We start from the raw sequence: 7,339 nt of genomic DNA, 5'->3' as shown, positions 1-7,339 counted from the left end.
CTGGGAGAGATGCCTTCTACAACCAACAACATAATAAGGTTTCTCAATTCTAAGAACAGGTATGAATTGGATGATCTAGGAGTGGATGACAGGACTGAAACCATTATGGAGGTAAAGAAAGTCCTGACTAAAAAGAACTTGGTAGTGCAGTTAACTGAGAAGTGTCACACTTTGGAAATTGCAGTCAACAGATTTTTCACAAGAATTGATGCCTTAAACAAGAAGGGTCTGCCTTCACTGTTTGTCATCAATGATAAGCTAATGACTAGGGAGGATTACTTGAAGAAGCTACAGGACATTGCTAAGGACACAACGAAGTCCTCTAACATCAAAGGTTCCATGAAAGACATGGTGTTATACAATGCCATCAATAACATATGTTTTATTTAGAATGAGATAAAACATATTTTTACTGTAAAACCAACTTTTTACAAGTATACCGAGGTAGGTGAGATCTACTGTAGAGTAACTAAAATATCAATTCCAAATGAAGAACAGTGGGAAAAGTTGTGCGAATATCAGGATTAGAGGACATATCAGTTTTTGCCAACATAGCACAAGAATAATGGCCACTCAGCAACAACTTTCCATCAAAACAGGGCCAGTTGTGCGGATTCATTCTTTTTGATCGAATTCCTTCCCTTTAAGTTAATTTTAAGAAATAATAGAATGCCTTGTCACTCAGTCATTTATTGTAATATTTTGTATTTTTGTTTAAATACTTCATTCTATGGAAGTATTCAGGGTTGCACCCTTGAGCTAGTTACCAGACCAATTTGTACTAAGATGGAGCATTTTTGATTGAATAAAAGATTCTGGATTTAATTCATATGGCTTGTCTCTCTATGAGTTGTTTTCATTATGTTTTCCATTATGTATTCCTCATATAATTTAATTCTTTTACAATCATCCGATTGAAAATTTAAGTGAATCTCATTTTCATTTTCAATCCGCTGTGAAGTTGTAGTTTAATTAAGAGATTAATTCACAGGACTGTGTGTTATTGTAAATTCCTCTTTAAATTTAAATTGCACAAGATTTTTATAATGACTTGATTATATTTTGTTAATTAAGAAAACACAATTTTCTTAATTTCTACTTATAAATGGTGAAATACTCTTTCTGAATATTAAATCATTTATACTTTATATTATTCTTATCCATCCCATTTTAAATCAAAATAACCATATGTGTTTAAAGAACAACATTTTGTTTTATTAAGGATCTTTCTAAGTTTAAGGCACCTGTTAAAAAGCAGTTCACTGGTCATTCAACCATTAAAAAAAAAAAAAAAACATTTTAGATGCTTTGGCATAGCCAATTGACCTTAGTTTATCTCAAAGGACAACATCAGATTGGCGCCGTTGTCGGGCAGTGAAGAACCGAAAGTTATATTTTCCCTGGGGAAACGATTTTCCCTTTCCTTTGAGGTGAATAAAGGATAAGGTCATAGGTCAAAATATTTCACCTGACGATTCCACTGGTCCAAGCTAGCTCCCTATAAGCATACATGATCACATTCTAATTATGACATTTTTAACCCTCTGTCAGACCCAGAAAGACTCATTAGGGGAGCCTCTTCAAGGAGAAGACGTAGAACACCTTCTTCTTCTTCAACTTTACACCCTAAAGACATTCCATCTGTAGATCCATTCTCATTTATACCAACTCACCCTGATTGGACTGAACTACCTCCTAGGGTCTTTGATCTTATTTCTAGAGGAGTAGACCTTCCATCAACATTTTTGATACAGTCACTTGAAACATATCAAGTTCCATCCATTCCTATCAAATCACCTTCATTCGAGGAAGAATTGGGTTTACATTTACCTAAATTCAAACCTCAAGATTTCATTACTCCAACTCCTTATTCTATTCCATCATCCTCAACTAATTTTGAAGAGACATTTTCTCTCTACTCGAATCCTTTATTTGAAAATAAGGAAGACTTCACACCAGGAGTTCAGAAATTGGTTATTAAAACCCCTTTCAAACCCTTAAAGAGGTCTCGTCCCTCTCCTTCACACATTTATACACCTACTGACTCATCTTCTTCTCCTTCATCTTCATGATCTTCCTCTTCCTCATCAACATCCACCCAGACACCCCATACTCCTCATGGATTTTCGACCCATTGTTCAAGCTAGGTATGTTGCCCTAGTTCTCCCTGAACTTGGGAATTTTCCTGATGGATACTTAAAGAATTTTCCATGATTTAATGGAGAAACAGGTCCCTCAGCAGAGGATCATGTATCAAACTTCCTAGATTTTGCTGACAATATGAACATAGAAGAGGAAAATGTTTGTATGAGATTATTTGTACAATCCCTAGAAGGAAATGTTAGGATCTGGTTTAGGCAACTCAGAGCTGACTCTATCAGAACTTGGAATGAACTCATAAACATCTTCAAAAACCAATGGGGGGTAAAGAAAGATCTTCTTTACTTCCTTACTAAATTTGAGGAATTAAAGAGAAACCTAGGAGAACCAGTTACTGAATTCATTAAAAGATTCAACAAACTCTATCATAAAATGCCTACTGATTGTAAATCACCAATAGCAGCTGCAAAGGTCATATTTTCTAAATAATTTGATGATTACTTTGCAATCATGCTAAGGGAAAGAATTTCAAATACATTAGAAGACATGTAGGCAAATGCTATAGAGGTAGAAACTAATAGGTCAGCTTCTGGTAAAGTTAAGGCCAAAGCAAAAAAAGAAGAAAGAAAACTAAAAGCTAAGATAGACGATTCATCCTCCTCCAAATATAAACTAGAAGATCAAAAAATTGATGAAATTACATCTTTGCTTAGGAACCTTTCTAACAGGATTTCAAAAATTGAAACACAACCTAGACCTGCTCAACAAACTGATGTTAGACCTAAAGCTCAAACTCAATTCAAAAGAGCTCCTCAAATGAAAATTCTTCAGAGACTAGGTTCTGACCAAAATATTCAACCACCTTTTCTTATTGATGATTAACAGTCACAAGATACAAGCCCTTTAATCACTGAAGATATCAATAGTATTGATTCTTCAATAATACAAATGGCCATAATTCCTTCATCTTCATCTCAGTCTTTTGAACTAGAAGTAGGAGATACTCAAATTTCACAGTCTTTCTCTGAATTTTTAATTGCAGAATTGAATAAGAGGTATGATCTAAGACCTAGATCAGGTCCTAGTAGACCTCCAAAATCCACCACCATAATCAAACTTCCAATGAAAACCATTCAAACACAAACTCCAACCCCTCAGACTACAGAATCATCCACTGAAACCCTTCCATTTGATAAGACTGTTTTGACTACTTTTAATATTGAAAAGGAATTGGAAAGGGTCAAGATTCCTATACCTTTAGCTGAACTTTCGAAAAATCCTGGTTACAAAAATCAAGTGTCTAAATGGATATAATCTTCTAGTGTAGATGTTGAGGGAGATGTTATTAGTCTGTAGAATGAAAAACCCTTGGTTGTATTTGGCCCTAGTTCTCATATGATCGATGAAATTGTTCCACCATTTTATGTAACATTAAAAGCTCATGATTTTCTTTTCTATAACTGCATTCTGGATTCTGGAGCCTCTCATAACCTTATGCCAAAGGAATGGACCAGCTTTAGTTACAAGTCACCTATTCCTATCATGATCTTTACACCTTTGACTCAAAGAAAGTACCATGCCTAGGATTGATCAAAGACCTAGTTGTGACCTTAGCTCAAATACCTATCAAAAGTATAGTTCTAGACGTAGTTGTCACTGATATTCTAGCCAAGTTTTTCATGCTTCTATCTAGATCATGTTGTGCTAAACTTGGAGGGTCACTTCAGATGGACATGTATTTTGCTACTATCCTAGTCTATGGAGGTGAGCACTTAAGGTTATATAGGGAAGTCTGTTTCCTTCATACTGTTTGTAGGTCTGATCAAGCAAAGAACCACCCTATCTATGCAGTAGATCAGGATTTTGGTTGTTTTCACTTGTCTTCACAAAATGCATCAAACACTCAACTTGCCATTGAAAATATTGTTTCCCAACCTAAAATTGTAGAATCAAATATCTGGAAACTTTATTTTGATGGATCTTGCTCAAAGGAAGGAGCAGGAGCAGGAATTGTTCTTATATCACCAAATAAAGAAAACATAACTCAGTCATGTAAACTTGAATTTGAAGTCACTAATAATGTGGCTAAGTATGAGGCTTTTCTTCTTGGTCTTGAGTTAGCTAGGAGTCTAAAGGTCCAAAACTTGAGTGTCTTTTCTGACTTTGAGCTTATAGTAAACTAGGTTAGAAATTTATGTCAAACTAAACACCCAAGGCTTAGATCCTATAGAAACGAAGCCTGGGACAAAATTGAGAATTTCTTCCAAGGTTTTAACATAAATTCTATTCCCAGAGATGAAAACATGCATGCTGATTCACTAGCTGTCTGAGCAAGCTCCTTCAAAATCCTTGAGCCAATATTGTTATAATACTAAATCCAAGTCAAGTATCGGCCATCAATTCCTGATAACCTTAAACATTGGAATATTTTTGAAGATGATGAACAATTAAAATCTTTCCTTCAAGTCATTGATGAATTCTCAAATATGAAAATCGAAGAAGATCAACAAGTTGTCCAAGAATTAGATCAACAAAATCCAGAAACTTCATTCAGTCCTAAAATTCTTGATCATGATATCATCCAGTTATCTAATAATTTTATCCCTAAAGGATTAGTCCCATTGGAAAAACTATTCGATAATAATGATGTCTCTAAAAATCCTTTGTTTCACTCACCAAAAGAGGAAATCGAAGAATGTAATATTGGGACTTTGGATGATGTGAGAAATGTTAAACTGTCTTCAACTTTACCTTCGGATGTTAAAGTCAAATACCTGAATCTTCTTAAGAACTACAAAGATGTTTTTGCCTGGTCTTATAATGAATTGAAAACTTATGACACATCCTTGATTGAACATAAGATTCCTTTGAAACTAGAAGCAAAACCCTTTCAGTAGAAACTAAGAAGAATTAATCCCATACTATTGCCCACTATTGAGAAGGAACTTAAAAAGTTGCTTGATGCTCATATCATAGTGCCTTTAAGGTATTCTAATTGGGTAGCCAACCTAGTTCCTGTTAGGAAGAAGAATGGTGAGATTAGGCTATGTGTAGATTTCCGAAACCTGAACAAATCATCCTTAAAGGATAACTATCCATTGCCTAAAATGGACCATCTACTCCAGAAATTTTCAGGAGCTAATAGGATTTCTATGCTAGATGGATTTTCTGGTTATAACCAGATTATGGTAAGTGAAGCTGACCAAGACAAAATTGCTTTCACCACTCCTTGGGGTACATTTATGTATGCCAGAATGCCATTCGGGTTAACCAATGCTGGAGAAACTTTCCAGAGAGCTATGGATTTAGCATTTGTAGGTAAAACATCTGAATTTACTGTTATTTATTTAGACGATTTAACTGTTTTCTCTGATATAGATGAAAATCATTTAAAACACTTGAGAAAGTTTTTTGACAGGTGTAGGAAATTTGGCATATCCATCAATCCGAAGAAATATTTGTTCGCCGTGAAGGAAGGGAAATTACTAGGGAACATTATATCCAAGGAGGGAGTTATAATTGACCCAAAGAGAGTTTCATCTATATAATTGTTGTCCATTTGAAAATACAAAGGAAGGAACAACACTTTTGATTCTCTAGTTATGCCTTAAGAGAAAGTCTTCCTCTCCTACTAAACTTGATGTATCTAATAAAAAGAATAATAGAAACATCTTTTTGCTACCAATAATAATATCTGAGTCTCATTATTTCATATATAGAGACCACTAACTATTTTCAAAATTAATTTTTTTATACAATATTAAGATATGCAAATTCAAATACATCATATATATATTCTAAATAAATTTAAATTTTACAATTATCGTTGTTTTAGTTTTTGTTAATTTATTATTATATTTTAGATTTTATAATTACCTTTTATTAGATATTTGATATTTTTATCATATATCTACACATGTGAAAGAATTATTTTCATTTAAAAACAATTAAAACAAACTTGAAAACACATTGAAAGCATAGTTTTCAAAAATATCATTTAAAAACAAAGTTGAAAGCACATGGAAACTCAATTTTAAAAAATATCATATTATTATAAAATAGTAATACTAAGTGAAAAGATGATCTAAGGAATGCTAATTAAAATATTTGTTTAACAAATGGTAATTAAAAGATTGGTTTAAGATTTTAATAGGATTCTTGAGTAAAAAGTTAATTTTAATTTTTTTGCCATGTCACTTGACCCTTAGATCTTGTATTCTTAATCTGATCACTTTTCTTCAAAATGCACAATAATGCTTTAATGTAAAACAATGATTCAACTTGAGTGTCATTATTTATTTATTTTTATTTTTCAATGGATTCAAAGAACACCATTTGGGTTAAGCGAGAAACACCCACTTAGGTATGTATAGTGAATTCTACTTCTCTGTTGGTTTTTAAAAACTCTCAATATTAAGTGGTTGTGAAGGGACTTACAATTTTGTGCTTTTAACTCTATGACAATGGAGATTGCTATGTTGCTAGCAATATAAGGGTAGTTGATGCTCCCTTTCATTTTTGTTGAGTGAATAAGAATTTGGTTGATTGGAAACAAAGTGTTTTTTTTAAGAAAGTTGGTTTCAGGGTGGCATTTATAAGTATCAATATCTACAAAACAATCATAAGCTAGCACATGGCCAAGATGAAAACTAGTAAAAATGGATTAGTTAGAAACCATCACAAACCAATGCACGAAGCCATATTATAGCTTCTAAGAATGGATGGATGGCCAAGTACGAAGTGGAAGTCATCCAATACAAATTAGCTATCTTGCTTGTGACAACTCACATCAAGATGTACACTCTGCATAGGGGGAATTATTTACAATGTAATGAAGCAAGCTAGCAAGATATACATGGAAGGGTGGGTTGTAATTACTTGATGAAATGAATATTATTTCAACCTTACTTGTAGGAAATAATGGTTTGGAGAAGATCTATGTTCAATTATGGTGTGAGTGTATTCATACATGTACACATGTAAGATGAAGGAGAACTACATGGCTATTATAAAAGTATACCATTGTTATTGCTACAATTTATGTACAATCACTATGGTTTTAGAAATTGATTAGTTTGGAATGGGATATTTTTCTAATACCTCTTATTCTACTCAATCCCAAGCCCATATGTGTTTTATATTTACATAAAGAACAAGATCACTACTATTGTCTTCTAAGGCATTCAACATCATAAGCATACACACTCTTCTAAATCCATTGGAAAAATTATAGTTATGT

Source organism: Pinus tabuliformis, chromosome 4_1, assembly GCF_031772625.1.
Source record: "Pinus tabuliformis cultivar Carrire ecotype Pingquan chromosome 4_1, CPIR1, whole genome shotgun sequence".
NCBI lineage: Eukaryota > Viridiplantae > Streptophyta > Pinopsida > Pinales > Pinaceae > Pinus > Pinus tabuliformis.
The sequence above is the reverse complement of the archived record's forward strand: the minus strand, read 5'-3'. Positions refer to the sequence as shown.